This window comes from Ochotona curzoniae, unplaced genomic scaffold (genome assembly GCF_017591425.1).
Source record: "Ochotona curzoniae isolate NIBS_2020 unplaced genomic scaffold, NIBS_Ocur_1.0 contig_1, whole genome shotgun sequence".
NCBI classification, from domain to species: Eukaryota; Metazoa; Chordata; class Mammalia; order Lagomorpha; family Ochotonidae; genus Ochotona; species Ochotona curzoniae.
Genome location: NW_024464918.1, coordinates 14,797,746 through 14,821,274, shown reverse-complemented (window position 1 = coordinate 14,821,274; position 23,529 = coordinate 14,797,746). Strand labels below are relative to the sequence as shown.

The window sequence follows — 23,529 nt, the reverse complement described above, 5'->3', positions numbered from 1 at the left end:
TTCCTTCTAGAAGCAAAAGGGGGGGGGGGGTCACACTGTATCACTGCCATCTGTACAGTCATACACACGGCAGAGGGAACACAATGCCACTTTCAAACTCTCCCCTACTGCCGCAAGCCAGAATCATGGGCCCAGGTGGGCCCTTGTGCTCTCGAGACCAAAGATGCTGTTATCACTGCCACGAGGAGGGGCCATCCGCCACCGAGCAGCCCAGTTCAGCCTGGCTGCCCCCTCTCTGACCGCATCTTGTTCTCATCTCCTCCCTGACCGGGGGGCTGTCTCAGCAGATCGGCAGGAAGCCGTCTCTCACCACTGGACTACACTCGGATTTTCAGGAAACAAGTTGTGAGTGATGTGCATCCAGGAAGAGAAGAGCACTGTCCAAGATTTCCCACCCTTCCCCCTCCTTCTGGCTTTGACCATCCCGCGGCTTCTGCTGCTGCACCCACTGCCGCCGTGCTCCGGAGCCCACAGCAGGCAGGTCAGTAGGACACTTGGCCTCCAGTGGACATCACATGACTGGGGGCAGCCGCCACCGGAGTGGTGACTGGGGAAAACCCGGGTCACTCAGACCCCGAAGTCCCTGAGCAAAACCCACATCCCCTGAAAGCCCCCTTGGAAAACAAGCTGCCCCTAGACACCAGAGACAACACAGAAGGTCGTACTCTGGGGAAGAACATATCTGACTGAGACCCGACGGCGGCAGCAGCAGCACCAGGCCCCGGGGAACACAGTGCAGCCTGAATCAGCTCTCACCAGCCTTTCCTAGGGCTTGGGCTTCCTAGCGTACACGGCCCTTTAAGTTCGATTTATTGTCAGCCATATTTCAATTGGCTCTTGAAGCTAGGCCTCCTGCTCAGGAAGTCAGAAACAAATTTGCAAAACATCTTCTTGGAACCCACCCTTTCTTCCTCCGCCATCAGATAAGCAAAGCTGTTAAGACTAAGTGACAAGAATTTCCAAATAATTTTGAAAAACAACCTCTACTGTTCTGCTCAGCATTAGCAAACATCACCATTTTTACTGATAGCCCGCCCCCTCGGTCTCACTCCATCTGAGGTGCTGGTGAGGTTTGGGGAGGTGAGCTTCCTTGGTCCCTCTCACTCCACCTGGTGCATCTTCCACCTGCTCGCTTCACCACCATGGAGTCCCCTTGCAGGTCCTGCTCATATGTCTAAGTCATGGTCCTGGGACTTAGCCTGATAACTGAACAACACCGGGAAGCATGGTGAAAAAAATAAAAGTAATAAAAATCCCAGGTCTCCGCCCCAGTGCTATTGAGAACTGCAGTCTCTAGGAAAGGGCTGAGAAGTAGTCTGTGTTTTGAATAGTTTTTCCAGGTGATCCTCAGGTTCTGGGAATCTTGTCTACTCCATTGGATCCACTTTCACAGTTTAGATCAGCTTTCCCATTTCTAGCCTCCTGCTTGCTCCTCACAAATCTAAAGATGTACAAGCATGGCACACAGGGAAAGCCCAGGGCTCAGAGTGCTCGGTCAGGGAGCCAGCTGCACGAGGCAGCTGTCCTCCAAAGCCGGGAACAGGCGGAAAACGACTGGTTCAAGGCCGCATCAGAGCACTGTCAAGTGGACACATGCAGAAGCCTGTCTTACACACTCAGGAACCTGGCCCCACCCACTCAGGACTCCTACACAGTCCTGAGGGGCCTCTTTGAAGGTCTGTGGACCGCAACTGAGAAATGCAAATTGCAGAAGATTTACCTTTCATAATGAATTGGGGCAGCTCTTATATGGTGCTGCAAAATGAGATGCAAATTTGTAAAACCCCTAAGAACACAGAGTAAAATGCAAATATTTCCATTAGGGTACAGCAGACAACTCCAAAGGTTGCCATTTTATCGCCTGTAGGAACCAACAAACTTCCACCTAACAATGTAGCAGCCTTATCATTCCGTCGCTGTCAAAAGTGCACTCGGGCCCGGTGCGGTGGCGCAGTTGCATGCCTGGGATCCCATATGGGCGCCTTGCATGCCCGGGATCCCATATGGGCGCCGGTTCTATCCCAGCAGCTCCACTTCCCTCCCAGCTCCCTGCCTGTGGCCCGGGAAAGCAGTCAAGGACGGCCCAAAGCTTTGGGACCCTGCACCCGCGTGGGAGACTCGGAAAAGGCTCCTGGCTTCGGATTGGCATAGTATCGGCCATTGTGCTCACTTGGGGAGTGAATCATCGGACGGAAGATCTTCCTCTCTGTCTCTCCTCTCTGTATATCCGCCTTTCCAATAAAACATAATAAAAATAAATCTTTAAAAAAAAAAAAAGTGCACTCAATGGGCCCGGTGCGGTGGCGCAAGTGGTTAAGGTCCTCGCCTTGCACGCCCGGGATCCCATGTGGGCGCCGGTTCTAATCCCGGCGGCTCCGCTTCCCATCCAGCTCCCTGCCTGTGGCCCGGGAAAGCAGTCGAGGACGGCCCAAAATCTTGGGATCCTGCACCCGTGTGGGAGACCCGGAAGAAGTTCCTGGTTCCCGGCTTCGGACTGGCGTAGCATCGGCCATTGCGCTCACTTGGGGAGTGAATCATCAGACGGAAGATCTTCCTCTCTGTCTCTCCTCTCTGTATATCTGCCTTTCCAATAAAAATAAAATAAATCTTAAAAAAAAAAAAAAACCTTAAAAAAAAAGTGCACACGAAAACTTTGTTATCATCCTGCTGGTTCCCTTTCAATGAGATAAACAAAATTCCGTTAAGTGCTCATCATGTAATTATATGAAAACTGTTTTCGCTTGAGCCACTAAACCCTCCCTGTGTCTAGCCTGAAAAATGAACACTGAAATGTGATCAAATGAAAAAAGATGTTCTCTAGTCCTAGCTCTTTCGCTTACGTTGTTCAGCTCTGGGCAAGTAGGTTAAGTTGCCTGGTCCTCAGTTCTCTCCTTTATAAAAGGGGCTGGGCGAGGCACTTGAGAGGCTTGTCACAGGGATGGCTTAGGACACCCACCAGGAGTGCCACTCCCATACTGGAGGGCCTGGGACCCAGTTCTGGCTGTACTCCAGATTCTGGCTTCCCGTTCAAGCACAGCAGATGTTCCAACTTCCTGCATCTCTGCCAACCACACAGTAGACCTGAATGGAGTTCTTGGGCTCCTGGCTTTGACCCGGCCCAGCCCTGGCTATTGCATGTATTTGAGGCATGAAACAGCAAATAGTCTGTCTCTGTCTGTCTCTATCTGCCTTGCAAATAAAATAAAAATGAATTTTTAAAAATTTGCAAATAAAATGTCAGAACAGTATCTGACACATAGTAAGGACTATATGGCCAATAGTTTAACACAATAAACGCGAAAAAATTCTCTGCGTTTACATTTTACAATACCATTGTTAACATTTTCTTTAGGACTAGTTATATATACATGAAGCAGAGGCTTGCTAACTCTTAAATCTACACAGCAGGTGAGAGCTCACAATACGACTTTTTCTCCTTTAGGGTGCATTTGAGTGTTTTTTTCCTAAGAATTTTCACCTAGCCAGGTGATACTGTTGTAGTCACAGGCTACTCAATACCAGCTCCCCTTTCTGTCAAATGGAAATTGAGATGTTCAGGATAGACAGACGCCAGGAAGTATTTTCAAAAAGCAGACAGCTCTTCTATGTGATGCTTATTGCTAGTCCATATTTGGGTCGAAATAACAAATCTGATAAATATTATTTTGTTGTTTCCTTTTGTTTCATTTTCAAAAGGGTGAAAGAGGAGTCCAGGTAAGTCTGAGCAGCGCATGGCACAGGTCTGGGTCTGCCCACCATGTGGCTGTGTCTGGGGGTACCCGTGCCAGCCCAGGCTTCCTACTGGGGATCCTAGCTGCCCATTCACTGCTACTAGGCAGGGAAGGGTCCTGGGCTTGTGGGTGGCCAGAGCATCAACTGGCGCCAGGTTCTGCCTGCTGGGTGCCCGGCGGCGGTGAGCTCTGAGGCCTTAGGGGTATGGAATTACTGCCTAAGGACACCCATGGATAAGGCCACAGTACGTGTAAGCGAGGCATGAATCCTGAGGGACACCCAAAGACAGGGCCACTGTACTTGCAGGTAAGCGAGGGGACTGAGACCTGGTGGTTTGAAGGGGAGAAACCTAAAGATAGTTTTGAGTCAGACTGATGTACCAGTCAGATAGAATTCCCAGGTTGGGTTTATTAGCATAGAACATGGTTGACCAATACACACTAGCACACACACACAAACTGGGGGCCTATCTGGCAGTGCTAGATCCCAGTACCTGACAGTGAGTGTCAGATCAAGGGATGGGTCACATTAGACTCAGCCATAACACCAACCAGCACACAAGAGAACCAGGTCCGGGGTTGAATTCTGGGGGGATTTGTGGGCCCAACCCTATGGAACTAAAAGTCCCGCTGGTTAGCTTGAGAGTTGGGATGGTGATGGGCTGAGCAAGGCATGACCATGGAAATCAACGATGCTCATCGGGGCTGGGAACAAGTGTGGCAGGTCCAGGCTGCAGCATCTGCATGAGCGCCCTAAAATAGAGTGTGAGATTGGCCACAGCAGCTCTTACAAAGGCTGAAACAGATGCGGAAGGCCATGTCAGGTAAGGGCCAAGAATCCACGGGCATGCATGAGATCTGGGTCTGGGAGTGGCCAGACAGGGGGAACCTGGGAAACTCCCGTAGTGGGAGCTCCCACTGGTGAGCAAATGGTCCAGGCCTGGGGGTTTTGCAGGCTGGGCAGGGTAGCTCCATCTGTCAATAGGTGTGACAGTTGGTTTTGGAAGGGAGCAGATTAGGCGGGGTTGAGCAAACCATAACCCACTGGCAAGTGTAGAAAACAGGATGGGGTGCAGGTCAAACCGGGCTAGGCTGCCACACCTACTGGTTTGCATGAGCCAGGGATGAGAGCAGACTCAACAGGGTCAGGTTGCAGCACCCACCAGCAAGAGTTGGGACTGGGGGTTGGCTGGGTCAGGTCATGCTGCAGCACCCAAAGGCAAAGGCTAAGACAGGGGAGGTGCTATGCCAAGGTGGGTCAGAGCAACCACTGACACGCTCAAGATCTGTGGTGGGGATCAAGCCTGGGTGGGGACCTAAAGGGACACCCTGGCTGGTTTGTAGGTCCCACTGGTGAGCACAGGGGCCAGAGTGGTGGATGTGCTCTGGTCTGGATACAGATGCAGTCTCCCTCAGCATGGGTATGGACTGGGTCTGGGGCGTACCAGACTGGGCTAGACTCCAGCACCCATCCATTGGAGATCGTGACAACCAGGATGGGTGTAAGATGGGCTAGGCTAGGTCTCTGCCCCTGCTGAGCCATGTGTGAGCTGTGTCTCGGTATGGACCAGGGTTGCTGGGCTATAGCACCCAACAATAAGAACTGGAATGGGTGAGGGCATCAGGAAAGGCCACTGTTTCTGCTAGGACAGGAGGTGGATGAAATAGGGCTGGCCTATTTGACCCACCTGTGTGAGTGAGATCTGGTATTGGGAGAGGTTCTGATGGAGGAGCTTGGGTAACTCCTCTGTTGGGACACAGTCCTGCAGGTGAGCGCAAGAACCAGGAAAGGGATCAGCCCAGACCAGCTCAGGTTACCTTTTGCTTAGGTCTGGGGCAAGCCAGACTGGCAAATCCGAGAGCCAGAATGGTGTGTGGGTCACACCAGGTCAGGCCACAATACCAGTTCACACTAGGTCCAGGACTGGGGGATAGCTGGGCTGGGCTAGGCTGTAGTTCCCATCAGTATGAGCTGGAATTGGGGGAGGGCCAAGCCAGGCCAGGCTAGAGCACCAAATACTGAGGTGAGGCAGGCTATACATATCAAACTGGGCCGTAGTACCCAACCACCACACGTGAGACCTGGGGGAGAGTGGGTGAACCCGGTAGGGGGTGCTGCAGGGAGACCCTCTGTTGGGCCACTATTTCCACTGGTGAGCATTGAGAGCTGGGACTGGAGGCAGACCAGGCCGGGCAAGGCTGCAACACCTGTTGGCTTGCATGTAAGCTGGATCCGGGACATGCCAGGCTGGGCGGTCTGCATCTACTGGTACATGCATAAGCCAGAGGGAGTTAGAGTTAGCTGGGCTTTGCCACAGCATCAACTAGCAGATGCTGGCAAGAGGGGAAAACTCTGTCGAGCTAAACTACAGTACCACCTGGAGAATGCAAGAGCTGGGAGTGGGAGTAGACCCAGTAGGGAAACAGTGGGCACCTCCCTCTTGGGTTGTCACTCTGACTGGCAAGCATGAGAACCAGGACCGGGGCAGACATGGCTAGACAGAGAGTGGCATGCACCAGCATGTGTCTGGGCTGGATAGTGGGGCTGGTTGGGTTGAACTAGGTTTCAATGCCCATTGACATTTATGAGAGCTGAATGGGATGTGGGAAAGACTTGACCAGTCGGTTGTACATACTGGCAAGCATGGGAACCAGGGCAGGAGGCAGGCCTGGTGGGGAGCTATTGTGGGTCGCTCTTACCAGGCTACAACTCCCACTGGTTTGAGTGAGGGCCAAGTGTGTGGTGGGCAGGATCAGGCTGGGCTGCAACACCCATTGGTTTGTATAGAAGACAGGGCTGGAGAGAGAACTGACCCACACTGTTGCAACTAACAGTGTGCCAATATGGGTGATGGCCTATACTGGATCCTGTATTGGCATGCACATACAAGAATCAGGTCTGAGATCATCTCAGATGAGGTGTCTTTGGGAATTCCCCCAGATGAACCTCTGGACTCAGATGTCCAACCATGGAGGAAATTGCAGGTCCCATGGCCTGACCATGTAATGCATGCTACAGAGCTAGGTCTCCTCAGAGGCTTTGATTGAACAGTGGACAGCATATCCAGATGTAAATGAAAGATTTGGCGGTACACTGGAGCCTGCAGAAGACACCTGGTACCATAACAGAGGACAGAACAAACTGATCAACTACTCCAGCCCAGAGTTGGCTGTGAATACCTGGGCAAACGGAAACTCTAAGGTGAACTATGTCAGCTGATGTATCCTGGAGAGATTTCATTGTGATTGGAGTGGCAAGACTGGCAGCAATACAGAACTGTTGAACCATCAAAACCACTCGAGCAGGACCCTTGGAGCATGCCCACATCGGGGACCCTGGGATGGTTGGGAGGCTGAGTGGCTTCTCCCCTTATCACTCCCCTCCCTCCAGATACAGGAAGGAAAATGAGAATGTCAAAACAACGGTCACACCCACTTTCCTCTAGCCCTTGACCCTTCGCACCCTAATCAAATATGTAAAAAGTACCAAAAATAAAATTTATACAATAAAAAATAATACATAAATATGTGTATGTGATTTTTTTAAAAAGGGGGGGGGTGAAAGAAAAAAGAAGAGACAAGGCTGTTTCAGAATCAAGATTTCCAAATCAGTGCTCATTCCACCTCTGACTCCAAAGGAATGGAAACAAACCAGCATGCCAAAGTCACGGCCTTAATGCCAAATAAGGGATTGGCAAGTCCAGGGGCCCACAAGCAAAGACATTCCTTTGTAAGAGAGCAGAGAGGCCAAAGGGGGGAACTTTAGAGCTGTTCCTATAGAAAATAACTGAGGCCTGCTTGGATCCCACAAACCTACTTGAATCAGGCACCACTGCTAAGAGGGACAGCCTTTTCAGAAGCAATGTGGTCAAGGCAAGATGGCGCCACCAGTAAGCCTGGCCAAAGGACAAAGCTGCTTGGTCTGTTTTCTTTAACCTCTTATTAAGGAAGCTTCCAAAGAATGCATTCGATCATCACTTCTCTTCACCAACCACTTTCTACAACATCTTTTCCCAGTTCCCCACATTCCAGGTATCCTTCTGATGGCTCCCGGTCATCCATTTTACATAGAGGATGTTTGGATGAGTGTATCATTTGTCCCTGTGGCCAGCAAGGCCTTTCCTTAATCATCTTCATGTCTAACTTGATCCTCGTGCACAAGCAGGGCTGATGCCTTTGGACCAGTCCGTGTTGATTTCTAGAGATCTAGCAGCCTAACAGGCAGGGCTATGAGAGGTCCCCAAAATGACTCACCAAGAAGAGTTGGAAGATTAAGTCTCATAGCATCCTGAATAGCCCATGACATGTGTTTATTGGAATTGAGAAAAACAGTTCAGGGAACTCGGAGGTAACTTCTTTAGTGTTTCTGAGAAAATTCTGAAAGCAAAATGATTGCCTGATAGCAGCCTCTCCAGCGAGTAGTTTTGGGTAAATAAGCAGCGTTGTTTATGAGTGAGATCACAGATGACCTGAAAGGAAGTACCAACGCAAGGGTATGAGGAAATGCCCTTGTTGTGCAGATCAGCTTTGTGGATAAGACATGGGGGAAGTGAAGGACCCTCAAAGACCTCTGGGCCTCTTAAAACATGAGAAAGAGGGGAGCAACTGACACCCTGAAAAAAGCAAATAGGCAAGTAAGAAGCAAGTGGGTAAGGATCCAAGCATCACTAATGCATGTGTTTGGTCCCTCTCAACCTCTAATTACATATTCCAGGAACCTTGGTACACTTTCCCGGTGTCTCTTAGCACTCCAATGCACCAATCACAGCGAAAGCACTGCGATTAGAAAAATACTTAGGGTGGGCGTTGGGCACACCAGTTAAGCTACTGGTCGGGACATTCGCATCCCACATCAGGCTGCCTGTGTTGGATCCTGGCTTTGCTTCTGATTCCAGCTCCTAGCTAATCTGCATCCTGGGAGGCTCAGGTAAGAGCTTTAGTTCTCAGGTCCCCACCACCCACAAGGGGGGTCTAGCTTGAGTCTTCAACTCCTGTATTCTAGTCTAGCCCTCGCTAGTTTAGGCTTTGGGGAAAGTGAAACGGGGGATGGGAGTGCTTGTTCTCTTCAATTTCTTTCTATTCCTCTCAAATAATAAATGAAAATTAGAGAAAAAAATCCTCTCTCAAGGCACTGTTCACGCAGCACACCTGGAGTCAGGCAAGGGCCCTGTCCTTACAAGATGGTGCATTGCACGCCTGGGTAGTGAGGACAGCACTTCTTTGGACTTTGAGATCAGTGGTATTGACTGGCCATGGCTAGCACTAAGTGAGCACAGTAGTGACACCGCACAGAATATTAGTTCCTGGGTTCCATTCTGTCCAGACCCTAGTTCTTCAGCTTTCTCCTCATTCTACACACTGCCTTATACCCTTTCCAAAGAGTTTTTGTGGCAAGGAGGCTAGTGTGCAAGGCATATTGTTAACTGTGATAAAATAATCTTTAATTGCCACCTCCCCTGCTCACTATGACCCCTCCCAACTGTCATAGATAAAGAACCTGATGATAAACAAAAACAGTATCACATAGTTACATTTTGCTTCTAAAGCCATCAGTCTCCAAAAATTACAGACAGAGGCTGGCATTGTGGTACGGTAGCTTAAGCTGCTGTCTGCAATGCAGTATCCCACATGGGAGTACTGGGCCTAGTTGCTCCCTTTCTGATAAAGCTTCCAGCTCGTGCACGTGGGAAAACAGCAGCAGACGTCCCTGATGCTTGGGCCCTGACACCCATGTAGGAGACCAGGATGGAGTTTCTGACTATTTGATCCAGTCTGGCCCACCCCTGGCTACTGTGGCCTTGGGAAAGTGAACCAGAATTTGAAAGATTTCTTTATCTCTCTGTCTCCTCTCTCCCCAAGGTTCTGTTGCTCTGTCTTTCAAATAAACAAATCTTACGAATAATTAAAAAAACAGATGTAGATGTCTGAGGCAGAGAACCCCAGGACTGGGCTATCCATACACCCCTAGAAGGCGAAGAGCAAGGATGTTCGTGCATGTCACCAGTAACTGCTCGTTAAGCAGCGGAAAATGGTACAAACTGTGGGGTGCAGGGCATCCGGACGCTTGCGTGCCTCACGGTCTGATTTCATCACATGTTTGTTCTGGGTGCTTGACTAAGCTGCAGTACCTCTTCTGAGCCTCGGGCTCTACCTCAATCTGCAAACCCACCCACATGTTCCACAAATATTGACTAGGGACAGTCCTATGCCAACCACTGGGCTAAGGATTGGGATGTAGCAACTAGGAGAGAGGGCAGTATGGGTCTCCTGCCCTGAGCTAGGACTTGCATCTGCAGCAAGAATGTGAAAAGTCACAGTGAGAACCCACAGCAAACGGCAGAAGGCAGGTGTGTCTGGTCACTAGGAGTCAAGTGTGATTTTACAGCCTGTCTTTCCTCTTTCCTTCCTAGAACAGCTGCAAACCAGTGGAGTAACCAGCAATAAAGGAAGGATGTGTGGTTGCACGCAGAAGCACGTGTATTCGTGTGTTTAGAGGGCAGAGAGCAGAGCCAGCTCAGAAATTAGTACCTAATGATATTCAACTTTGCTGATTTCCTTCGGTACGTACCTCACATTTCTACCATTGCACATCTGAGAGGTCAGTCTGGCTTCTGTATTCCTATATAAGCCCTAATCTACTATCAATAAATCAAGATAAACAACTCCCAACAATGTAACACCCCTCCCAACACTGAGATCACCCTTTCCCTAGCTCTAGTTTTTCTCCAAAGGACTCCCTTTCCATGACTTGACCTTCCCTGCCGCAGAAGGGAGACCTTGGAAAAGAAACCATGCTTGACATAATGTGGCCATTATAATAGCCCCTTGGCCCAGCTGGACCCATCTGCGGGGAGACTGATGCAAGAGAAGAAAATGCAGAGGTTGCCAGTTTTATGGGAGATGGAGCAGGAGGAGAGGGAGGCCATGAGGCCACATGGGAGCTATGGAAGAGACATAGCATAGAAGTTATAAAGACCCCATTTCTCCCTCTTCTGGCTGAGGAGAGTCTGGTCCAGCTCCACCCACTCAATGATATCATTGTTTTCAACGAAAGCCAGCTTGAGAATTTCCAGAGGGCCCCCCATGAAGCCTCAGCTGCTGGAAAGGACAGAGGTCTCACCAGTTCCTTGGGGATTGGGTGCTTAGAATTTTAGATAAGGGTGTAGGGAGGGGAGGGGTGGGGAGTTGGAGACAAAGATAGCCAGAGAATGGACAGATACTGCTTCTGCCAGGCCTTTTAGGGGTATGGAAAGCACACAAGCATTGCTTCTTACAAGGCTTTTATCAGTGAATCTGACCCCCCACAAGTCTGCAAAGTTGATCATTGGGATTATGACATTCATCCCATGAGAAAAACAGATCCAAGCAAAGAAGTGGCTTGTCCAAGGTCTCACCACATAACTCATGGCAAATTCGGCGACTGACACCGCTGTCCTCTACTTGCTAGGGAGATGACCTTGAATTTGCCTTCTCCCTCAACCCTTATTTAACCCATTTTCCAGTAACCGTGATCCCACCCTCTGAACATCTCTGGAAGCCGCTCTCTTCTGTCCATATCACCTACCACTTCCCTAAATTACTGCTTCTGTATAAAGTATTTTGGATTCTGCCACCAACTAGCTGTTCAATTTATGCTTCCTTTGCTTCTTACTCCCCATCAGATCAAAGTCCAAACGCTTCAAGGACTCAGTTCCCTCCCTCTGCTCTCTGTTGTAACCACAGGGACGTTTCTGTTTTGCAAATGTCTCTCCTGCCCTTGTGTGCTTGTTCCTGCTACTTCTGCAGCTGAGCCCACTCCTCCCCCCACTGTATGAGCAATTCTACTGCAAGCCTTCCTTTCTTCACTTCCTCCTAGAAGCTTCCTTGGTCCCCAGTCCAGAAGTTTCTCCTCCCCAGGCTTCTACTTTACTCTCTGCTTCCTCCATCCTAGCCCAGCCCACACAGTTCAGTAATTGTTTAATTATCTGCCTCTTGCACTAAGCTTCAAGCCCCATGAGGATGGAGGCTGTGTTTTGCTTATCACTGCTTCTCCCAGGAACACTCAGACCTGATTCCAGGGCCTGCCTCGTGGTTGGCACTCAACAGCATTTACTGAATGAAAGAAAAACAGAAGTCTGGAATTCTTAACGAGCAGTCCCCAGCTCACGTCTTACATGCTAGAATCAGTGAAAAGTCAGAAACTATCAGACCCAACACCCACCCACAGTAGAGTTTGAGTGGGACCAGCGACTTGCCCTTGGATACCCGAAAGCCTATGCATTGAGTCAGAGGTCAGCCAAAGGTCTGTGTATGTCACTGAGTTTTAAATAGACAGTAAAGCTCACTTTCTTAAAACCAAAATATCTCCTGGTGAATGTAAATGCTGTCTCTGTTCAGGGCTGAGTCAGGCCACAATGTCAGCTTCCTCCTCTCAAGGACATTTCCCCAGGACAGTCATGTGCCATTGCCCAAGTATTCTTATGGGGTGCAGCCAGTGATAGCCAGCACCCATTGACAGTGGGCAAAAATGTGGCTGTGTCCCTGGCCCTCTGTCCTGAGGGTGGGTCCTAACAGCAATGGAATGTTAATTCCATCCTCAACCACTCCCCCCCACATCCTAATTTAGCCAGGATACTGGATGCAGATGAGTCCAATTAGTCTAGGTGTTTTTAGCTACAAACCCATTTCCTGTTCCTGCCCATCCCAACCAGCACGAATCAACTCCTTAGCCCACAACACTTAGGTATTCGCTTCTGCCCACCTGTGACTCACCTATCAACTGAGAGGGGACAGGGTTGCATTGTTGTGCAATGACTCCCCTCACAAGCCCCTTTAAAAGAATTCTAATTTCTTTCCATTTTACTTGAAATGCAGAGTCCTCAAAAACCCAAGCAACCCAAGGTGGAAGGCAGGATCCCAGAATCCAATCTGGGTTTCCCAAGTGGATGGTGGGGACACCAGTACTTGAGTCATCACCTACAGCTTCCCAAGGTATGCATTACAGGAAGCTGGAATTGGAATAGAAACCAGTCCTTGTACCAGGCACTATAACATGGGCATCCTAGGTGATATCTTAGCTGTTGCACCAAACGCTCGTCCTTGAAGAAGCCAATTCCTTGCAATCCATGGTCTCTTCCTACCGGGCACATCTCTGTCCACTCTGCTTAGCCCAAATTTCACTTCAATGGTTACAGTCAGGGGAAATGCTGCTTCTCAATCAAGGTATAGAAAATATCCCATCTAGCTTTATAGGGCCATAACACCTTTCTTAGAAATAGCACAACTGGGGCCCAACTGTGGGCTGCTCCAGTTCTGATAGAGATTCCTGCTGATGCACCCGGGAAGGAAACAAAAGATGGTGCAATGACTTTGGTTCCTGTCAACTGCGTGGGACACCAGGATAGAGTTCCTGGCTTCTGGCTGCTAGTCATTAGGGGAATGAAACTACGTGAACCACTCCCCCTCTCTCTTCCCCTCCTTCCTTCCCTTGTTCTGTTGCTCTGCCTTTCAGATAAAATAAATAAATAAAGCTTTAACAAAACAAGGAAAGAGATAGCACACCTACTTCCCTGAGCACATGGTTTTGGTTGAGACAGGAAAGAACTCAATTCAAACTAAAAATGGAATAAAAAATTAAGCGCTGCATTTCTTAGATACTGCGGCTACCTACTGCAGCCCCATTCCCAATCTCAACCCCCTCGGCTCTTCTGAATTCACATGAACTGCCTACTTAGGAATACTGAATTCCCAAGAGATGATGAGCACCACAAGTTTGAGTTCTGAATCAAGGGATCCAGACCAAATATTTAGATATTATTTTCTGTCTGAATTCCTTTCTCATTCTCCCACTCATCTCTTCTCTAATCCTCCAAGACAGAGCTCCAAGGAATCTTTAGGGAAGCTTCCACAATCCCCAAATCATAAATCCTCTTTCTGCGCCTCTTAACACTCTACTCTCAACTCCACCTTGTAAACAAGTAAACTGCTTTGGATTATATTGTCCCTGGGTCATTCTCTCTCCCACAGAACACAAACTGTTGGAGGACAAGGATATCTGTGCTTTCATTCCCACTTCCTAAACACCTAGCAAAGGCTTCACACACAGATGTCCAGACAATACTTTCTAAAATCGAGAAGTTACCTCAGGCTTAAAAGGCAGATCTACCAGCTGACTGAACAGATAAACAAAATCCAATATGTCCATATAATGGGAGACTACAGAGTAACAAAAAGAAACATTGATTCATAGAATAACAATGGTAAAACATTACCCTATGTCAAACAAGCCAACCACAGAATTCATATTGTACAATAGTGATAATATAAAATATCCAGAGTCGGCAAATCTACAAACACTTGACTGGTGGTTGAAGAGGAATGAGGGAGAGTAGGAGAAAATGGAGAATGACCAAAGGTGTCAATTTCTAGGGCTTCCTTAACAAAGTGCGACAAACTGCTGTGGAGTGCGAGAGAGATCACAAGGGACCCACTGTAGGATATTAGGGGGAGTCTTTATTTCCCAAGCTTAGTGACAGCAGTCCCCCCCTATACTCCTCCAGGACCCACCGCGAGGAGCTGTGAAAGTCAGGGGTTTTTAAGCTCTCATCCTCCAATCTGATTGAGACCCGTGCAGTACAAAGTTTCAGGCAGGAAGGGAGGTGCCAGAGTCCAGAGTTTTCCTATAGTTAACTAATGCAGCACAACAGGAGGCAAAAGGGGCCAGATGCGTTTGGCTCAGCGCTGTCAGTTGTTGTGAATGGTGCGGAAGACAGGAAGGGCAGGGTGCACCGTTCACACCTTTAATTAACTTGAATGGCACCGAGAGGAGGTAGGAAGGGCCATGAACCCGTGCGGAATCACACCCCGTTGGTAGTCAATTAACCTGACAAGTGGTGAGTGCCACTGAGTGCCATCAGTGGTGGCACCCCATCACAAAACTAGTGGCTTGAAAAGTTTATTGAGGCCAGCATCGTTGGCATAGCAAGTAAAGCTACTATCTGCAGTGCCAACATCCTAAACTGGCACTGGTTCAATTCCCAGCTGCTCTACTTTTGATTCAGCTTCCTGTTAATGAGCCTGGAAAAGCAGCAGAAAATGGCCCAAATATTTGAGTCCTGTGCACCACATGAAGACTGGGAAGAAGCGTGTGCCATAGGGAGATGTGGCTCCTGGCTTTGGTCTGGCCCAGCCCTAGCAACTGTGGCCATTTGGGGAGTGAATCATCAGATGGAAGTCTCTCTCTCTAACTCTGCTTTTACAATAAATTTTTAAAGCATTTTTACAAATGGGGGAAAAAAGAGCTTATCATCACACGGTTTTGGATCTCAATGTCAGCAGGGCCATGTTCCCTCTGAGTGGCAAGGCAAGCATCTCTCCCGGGCCTCTCTCTTAGCTGAGCTCCTTGGCTCAGGGCAGCGTGAATATGTGTGTGCAGATGTGCACAAAGTTCCACTTTCTATAAGGACACCAGTCACACTAGGGGCCCATCATAATTAGTGTGACACTGTCTTAACACATCCACAGCAACTCAACACACTCTGGAAGTGGTCTTTAGGACTTCAACACATAAATCTGAAAGGACACGATGAAAAAAGCTGTGGGACCATGTCTACAGAGAGATACAATCTGTCAAAATTTACACCATACTAAACATACATGCCTTATGACCTGACAACTCTATTTCTCGGTATTAACCTTATAGAAATGCTTGCAAATACACTTACAGATTATATACAGGCCTGTTACTATAGTAATGTTTGCAATAACAAGAAATCAGAAACTCAACTTTTATGAATGGGGAAATTTAATTCTGATATGTATTCATTTTAAAGAGACAGAGCCAGGTTCATAATTGTGCTAACATGCAAAGGTACTGAAAATAGAGCCATTATGGTAGCCTAGTGCTAAAGTCCTTGCCTTGCATGCACCAGCAGCCCTGCTTCTCATCCAGCTCCCTGCTTGTGGCCTGGGAAAAGCAGTTGAGGATAGCCCAAGTCCTTGTGTAGCCACTAGGCTACTGCGCCAGACCCTTAAATGTTTTTTATAATGCTCATGCTACATTTCCAAGTGGAAAGAAAACAGGTTATAAAACCAAAGATATGGGCCCAGCGCAATAGCTTGGTGGTTAAGGTCCCCATCTTAAACGTGCCAGGATCCCATATGGGCGTTGGTTCTAGTTCTGGCGACCCCGCTTCCCATTCAGCTCCCTGTTTGTTGCCTGGGAAAGCAGTCAAGGATAGCCCAAAGCCTTGGAACCCTGCACCTGCGCAGGAGACCCGGAAGAGGCTTTTGGTTCTTGGCTTCAGATTGGTTCAACTCTGACAGTGGTGGCTGCTTGGGGAGTGAATCAGCGGATGGAGGGTCTTCCTCTCTGTCTATAACATAATATATGTAGAATTTAAAAAAAATTATGTTAAAACTGTACGGAGTTTATGGTAAATGCTACTTCATTGATGCTAGCTATTGTCATCTTACTGTAAACAGCTTGATGATAAAGGGACCTTCAAATTTAAGAACAACTCTGACTTCTTCCAAGTCCACAGCTTCCCTTCGCTCTGACTAGGGTCCCTCTGAGGCCAACAGGGCAGTTGACCGCTTCCTCCCATTCATTTTACCCCGTGCTGCTGCTGAAAAACAGCCAGGAGAAATAAGCTTGAGACAAAAGAAAACTGTGGACATCCTTCCTGCTGCTCAGGCAGCCCTGGCTACGGGTCCCTGGAAGGAGACAGAGCCGGAACTTAGGAATAAATCCCAACCTCCTTAGCAGATAGTTTGGGGACTTGCCAAAGAGAGGGGCAGGTACCCACTCCACGGGCACAAGGAAGAGGTACAGTTTGGCTGATTGGCAGCATTGTAACGCTGCATTTTGGAGGTACAGTGAGATCAAACCGGGCATGCTTGGGGAGCAGGAGTCAGCATCCTACCAGGAGCAAGGGGTCTCAAGGTCAACTTTGCTTAATTACATTTGGAAGTGAATGCAGGGGAATTCCCTCTTACATCATTCGTATGTGTTTCCTGGCAAATGCAAATAACAGTGACTATTGATTGTGTTCTCACAGAGCACCAGTCACTGTGTAAGCCCTTTAAGAGCATTACATTATTGAATTCATACTGTGTCCTCTTATTTCCAATTGCATTCCAACGTGCATGAGAAACTGAAAAAAAAAGTGACCTTATAAATCTTTTAACTTGCAGTGAGGGCAAGCAGCTAGGCTCTGAATCCACAGCTAACTGGACTATACTATCACGTTATGCCAACACGCAAATTCTAAGCAGCATGTAAGTGGGGAAGGTAGCTGGAAAGGAAAGAGGTACACTAGAATACTCTAGAGTGAAACAGATCTTCCTCCACACCCAGCAGAGTTTGAGCATGTCACACCACTCCATGCCTCAGAGTCCCCAACTGTCAAGCAGAGTTAATGGGTACCAAGAGCTACCACACAAAGTTACACAGAGTACCTGTTACATGGGATCTCCTACAGTGCACCTGTCACCATTATTGTTCTCATTGTTATTAATATCTAATCATTATTCCTGATTATCTTCAGCCTGGAGTTCCCTAAGGGCAAACTAGGCATGGAAGAGTATGAACTACAACTTTAGGAACTATTGTAAATCATAATCAGAGATTAATTCTCAAAGCTTTTCTCTTTGTCACTTTCACACTTGATAAAAGCTGTGGGAGGCCACATTTGATGCCTTGCATCAGCATTGTCATCGTATCTTAGAAAACATTGGTTCTTGACTCTGCATTCGCAAAAGTTCGCACACTCTGAAAACCTGCTTACCACATGCTCAACATTGTACTAAATCTACGATAATAAACTTTAGACATCACAAACCCCGTGCGTTTGCTTCCTGAGCGGCTGTGTAATAAATTATCACAAATGTGGTAACTACAAACACTAACAAGTAGTTTTCTTGCACTCTGGAAGCCAAGAGAATGGAGTCAATATTACTGGGGCAGAGTCCAGATGTGAGCAGGTCTGCCCTCTGGGAGGATGCTGCTGCTTCTTCCAGCTCCTGAAGGCTGTCTGAGTTCCTTGGCTTCTGGCTGCATCCCTCAGGTCTCTGGCCAGATGGTCACAGCAATTTCTCCTCTGTTTTAGGCAAACAGGTCCTTCCCCTTGTACATTTAAAGCATTCCCGGATCTCAAGTCTTTTTCTTTTCCCATATAACACAACACAGTTATATATTCCAGGGACTGGAATGTAGATATCTTCTAGGGTACAGGGGGCATATTTTTACCCACTTCCCATCCCCTACAATGACAATATATTTGTCTCCATTTTCCATGCAAGTGATATGACAGTGTAAGAGGCACACAGACCTGTGTTGGACCCTGGCTCAGACACAGTCAATGAGTTAAATTCCTCATGCTTACATTCCTCCACGTATAGAAATGCAAACATGATAATATCTTTCTCAAAGGGCTGTCATGAAGATTAAGACATCCCGTGAAACACCTCTACACCGGTACCAGAGCTCAGTTAAATGTTCATGATTAAATATTACAATGAACACAGATGGAGAAGTTAAACTTGGAAGGCAAGTGACTTGCCAAGATCAACCTGGCCCAAGTGTCAGGGCCCAGAATGGGCTCTGAGTACCCTGGGCATCAGTGTCCAAGCCTGCTCTATTCCACGCGATTGCATGTTCACAGTCGATGCGTTCACGGCTTTCGGGATGAACATGTTGATGTTTTTTTTTCCACTTTGGATGTTCCCAGATACTTACCTTGTGCAACTCTATGGCTGTATCCCTTCAGATCCCCACCCTCCCCCCAATTACTGAGACTGAGCTTAATTAAGCAATTTAAAGAAAGTGCTATTGTCTTTCCAGTGATTCAGAAATAAGGATGTCTTGGTTCATTCAGCCTGCTATAATAATACACTGTATGCTGGGAAGATTTCCAAAGAAATTTCTCAGTTCAAGAGGCTAGAAAGTCCAAGATCAAGTGGCAAGTTGACTTGTTTGGTGAGGAACCACTTTCTGGTTCAGAGACGCCACCTTCTAACTATGTTCACATGCCAGGAGGGACTGGCTGCCTCTCAGAGGGCGATATTTAAGAGCACTAACACTGCTTATGAGGGTCCTACCTTCTAATATCATCACCTTGGGAGCTAGGATTTCATCACATGAGCTTGGGGGAGACACACACTATGCAGTGGATGGTCAATAGAGATCTTGCTTATACAAAGCTCACATCAGATGGACTGGCAACCCATTCTCTCTGCAAATCTAGGGGTTCTGAAAAATATGGGAATTATAAAATAAAATAATCTCAGTTTATGGGATTACAATCAGAAACTGCATCTCTCTCGGACCAGGTGCCAGCCAAGGACTTAGAACTGATATTCACTCGATGCGGCCTGAGACTTCCAAAACACATTTGAGGGGAATTTCAGACCCTAACAGGCAGCTCTCACCAAGTTCCAGTGTCCCCACCCATCCATCCAATGGTTTCCTTGGCCCAGTCTCCCTGGGTTATACAACCTCAGCTGCAGGGGAAGGGGAGGCCAGCTGCATGCAGAGTTTGGAAAAACATTTTGAATACCTCAGATCTGCCAAATACTTGGTTAAAGAACGATATCCTTTAATTTTGTAAACCATGTGTATTTTAAGTGAAACGTAATCCATATGTCTGTGATTCATTTAAATGCAACTCAGTGAAGCATGGTTTACTAAGAGCAATGGGATACCATCTAAGTCTCCCTAAGCTTCTCTTTGATCCAGGAAATTGAACTTTGCCAACAACAGATGGAGCTCCTAATGGAGCCAGGGTGAAAGTAAAGTTACTCTATATCCTAGGAAACACACTGAAGCCTTCTCTTGACCCAGGTTAGGTGGGAGAGCGGTGGCAGCAAGAGTGGTATTCAGGGTTCTGCTCCAAATCAGCTATGTGTTGCTACCAAGTTTCCTTGGAAGAAGAGTGCAGGTGCTAACAGGTGATCACAAACTCCTTTCCTGCCTGCTAATTCTCCTTTCTCCATCCCTCCAGCGAACATTATCCAACATTATCCAATCCAAACATGGTTGAAGAGGAAAAGAGGAAATTAGAAGGCTAGATTACTCCATTAGTGGTAAATGCCTTCATTTTCCAGGTTGTGGTTTGATTTCCCAAACAATAAAAGCATACCTTCCCCATGGTAACTCTGAAGGAATAATAAGAAATTAAAGATATGAATAAAGATCAAAGTCAAAAAGTAAGGGTGAATACTAAAATCAGTAGGGCTTGAAATGCCGCAGTTCTCCCTTGACAAATACCATTCCCCAGGAGATGTAGAGACAGATACATACACAAAGAAGGAAAATACCCATTTTTATCAGCTAGTCTAGCTACTTGAACTCACACACAGTGAAAGAATAAGATGAAAGTATTTGTCTCCCTTTCTTAAGGCAAAACCGTACTGTTATTTGGACTCAAAAAAAAGGACCGTATATACAGAAATGAGAATCAGAATGTGTTTAAGAGAGCAGCAGAGAGAGGTACACAGCCAAGGACCTTTTCGGCAAAGTGCCTCTGGTTGGCAGCTCATTTGCCCTTGAAGGTGATCTTGTGATATTGTTGCCCTTTCCGTGGGAGGGGAGGCCAGGGAGCCTCCTGTTAGCCAGCCGAACAGCTCAGTGTGTGCTCCCCTTGGGAGAAAACAGAAAGGAAAGAGGAGGGAGCCAGGGCCACATCTCCCGTGAGAGACCCCTCTCCCTGGATGTCTTCTACTAAGGAATATTCCAGTTGTCATCAGCAAATATAGTTCCTGGGTGGATGGAGCAGTCCTCAGAAAAAGGGGTGAATTACATGGGAAAAATATGAATGTATGTCTCATAAAATGATGGGTTCTAGAAACAGCAGCCTGTAATCTCTGCCCTGTAATTTCCTTCCTTGTGTTTTCTGTTGCCTGAACTGGTGAGTCCTGAGCCAGCAGTTCATCTACAACTCCACCGTCCCCTGGTCCTGGGCACCATTTCCTTGACCTCTGCTGTGCATTGTTCTCAGGGATATCTCCACAACTGCAGCAGACTCCCTGAGGCTGGGATTTCATTTCCACTTTTATATTCAGTGTTCTTTAAATCCACGGTACAGGAAGAGCTCACAAAGGCCACTTGGGATAAAAATTCCCATGCAGCAGATGAGAGAGCTGAGGCTCAGAAGGTTGACTGGTGGTTGACCAATTCTACACTGCCTCTCTGAGTTCAGTGTCATTGCCACTGCATGCCACTGCCTTGACTACAAATATGTCTCTCCTAACAACAGCCACATTTACATCAAGATGTGCCGATGACATGCATGCATGTGTAGTATTAACAATGTAATACACATTTTATGAAGGCAGAGTACTATTTATGTGACATTCAGTTGAATCTAAAAATCCAAGTGTGCTTGCAATACGTCTGGCATATTCTCATTTCCACTCCCAGCTCACCAACAGAAAGAGCTATGTTATTTATGTGTGTGTGTTCCCTATCAGCAGCCAAGTGCACATTCTCACATGCAGGCATAAAGTGGGTCCAGGGCAGGCTCACCAATGGTTAACAGAGACTCCCTGTGGGTGTAAAAGTTCAAGTCTTTTATTTATTTTGCACTGGTACTATTTTACAATGAACATGCATGGCCTTTGTCATTTAAAAATGAAAAATAAGAAATGATCAAAGCAACTGCAGAATCAATGTGGATTACAAGCCAGGCATTATACTGGGCCCTTCACATGAACCACCTCACATGAACCAGCTCCATCCTCCAATCCCAAGTGAGCAACCTGGGGTTTAAAGAGGAAACACAGCTGGCAGGTGACAGAAGCAAGATTTGAGAACAGAACTGTCTGGCCTGAAAGTCATGCTCAGATAGTCCCAAAGAGAGCATTCTTTTTCTCCTGGACTCGATAGAGAAATGGGAGTATGTCTCTCCCAGTGCTGTCATCTGTTATCCTGAACTGCTTTGAAATGGAGAAAATGCTGCCAGCTGCGATGCCATTGAACTAAGACCCCTGGGTGCGTCTGCTGGCTGAAGCCAAACTCCCAACCCCCAGTCCTCCTCCGTCCTCACCATTCTTGGCGATGATATCTCCATGTGTGAATTCCATTAAAGGCTTGCTCACTGCTATTTCAGGCTGTGCATTAGCACTTGGGCTTTGATTTGATGGGAGAAAGCCAGACACCTCAGGATGATGAAAACAAAATTTAAAACATCCTCTCTCTCTCCCCTCAGAGCCCTGGAAGTCCTTGCCCCCTTCTCCTGGGATGCCTGAAAATCTAAGAGATGGGGAAAAGTGTGGTGTTGGGGAAGGAATGAACGGCAGGGGGTGGAGTGTGGAGGGCAATCTTCCTAATGGATTAGCATCTGTAGACTCAGCAGTTCTCTCTCCTTGGAGTCTCCCGGCTGTCCATCTGGTTCACTCCTGCCCCTCCTTCAGGGCTCCACTCAGAATCAATTCCTCAAGGCCATTCATAAGCAGCCGCTTCCTCCCCACTGCCTGCTCTCCCTGCAGGTCCCTGGGTCCTGCCTGCACAGTACTTGCCACCCTAGTACAGTATCTTCTCTGTAAGAGCGGAACGGTTCATGTGCAGCTTTATCCCAGTCCCTACATTAGGGTCTGGAACTTGACAGATGCAAAGGCGATGAAAAGAATCACTAGATGGGTTGAGGAGGTTAAGAACCAGAGCCTGTGGAATCACTTAGCACAGAGCCTCGTTTCACCTCCAATGTCTTGGGATGACAACAACTTCAACGCAGGCATTAGAAACATCAAAAAAGCTCCCACCACCACCAAGCCCAAGCTGTTTTGAATTCATGGTCTTGCAGGGACCGTGAATGAGAAGGCTTGCGGGAAATAAACATACTAGGAAATTGTGTGTGCTGTCGGAGTTCCGCTCGCTAACACGTTCAAAAACAAAAAAGCACAATTTGGATGAAAATAGCAGAAAGCTGTCCCCGGAGACACCTGGTGAGGTCATATTGCTTGGCTCTGTTGCTTCCATTTCTGTCAAGCCTCCTGCCTTCTGCCAGCTCGGGGAGGCCAGGAACCACATCTAACCCCACGCACAGCTCTGAAGCAGAGCCGCAAATAATGGAACAGCATTCCACACCTTAGTGTACACAACACAAACCACAGCTGCAGCTGGCCACTCGCCATCTCTGCTGTGCAAGTGCTTCACGCACAGCAGTGCTGGGTGTGCACCACTGTCCTCATTGTCAGCAAGAGTGGACAGTGCCCCAGGCCACCAAGCCAAGAATACAAACAATTCTAGTTTCATCTCATTTACTTGCTCTGTGACCTCTGAGACCTCCCTTCTCTCAGGCAGTTTCTGCATCTTCATACAAGACAGCTGCTTCCGGTCAGCGTTTTCTAAGGCACCTTGCTGCTCTTACTTTCCATGACAAAGTGTCCAAAAGAGAGAGAGGCGAAAGCATGAGAACTTGAACTCTAATTGGCCAGACAAGCTCCTAAGTACTGCCTGTGACATCAACATCTTTACAGAAGCCTAAGGGTCTGGAGGCAGAGCAGGACTGATATGTGCTGAGGGTTAATAGGGAACACTTAGATCGGAGCTACAGGGCAGCAAACCTGAGAAACTAAATCAGGTCCCGAGAAAGGCCTGTCCAGAACAAACCTACAGAAAGACAGAGCTCAAAGTCCAGGCAAGATGAGCCCATATCCACAGAGGACACAGACAGCAAGGAAATGGGAGGAAAGAAAATATCCCTAGGCTAGCTTCACTCCCCAGGGAAGGGAGTGGCAAAAGCGGATTGTCCCCCTGGCTTTCCAAAGGCCACTGCATACTTCAGACCAGGGGAAGATGTGGATGACACCCCCTGCCACA

At 47.7% G+C, this 23,529-nt stretch overlaps 1 protein-coding gene across 2 annotated transcripts in view; it reads right to left on the bottom strand.

The window, feature by feature from the left end:
* The window catches only part of ADAM19 (ADAM metallopeptidase domain 19), an 86,956-nt gene that overhangs the window by 53,010 nt on the left and 10,417 nt on the right, over positions 1-23,529 (bottom strand). Inside the window, exon 1 of one of the 2 annotated variants that reach the window (XM_040989011.1) lies at positions 13,560-13,565. The exons of the other annotated variant lie outside the window; for it this stretch is intronic. The gene's annotated coding sequence lies outside the window, so the exon portion shown is untranslated. Of the gene's footprint in view, positions 1-13,559; positions 13,566-23,529 lie in introns of those variants that run through there. 2 annotated transcript variants of the gene reach the window in all.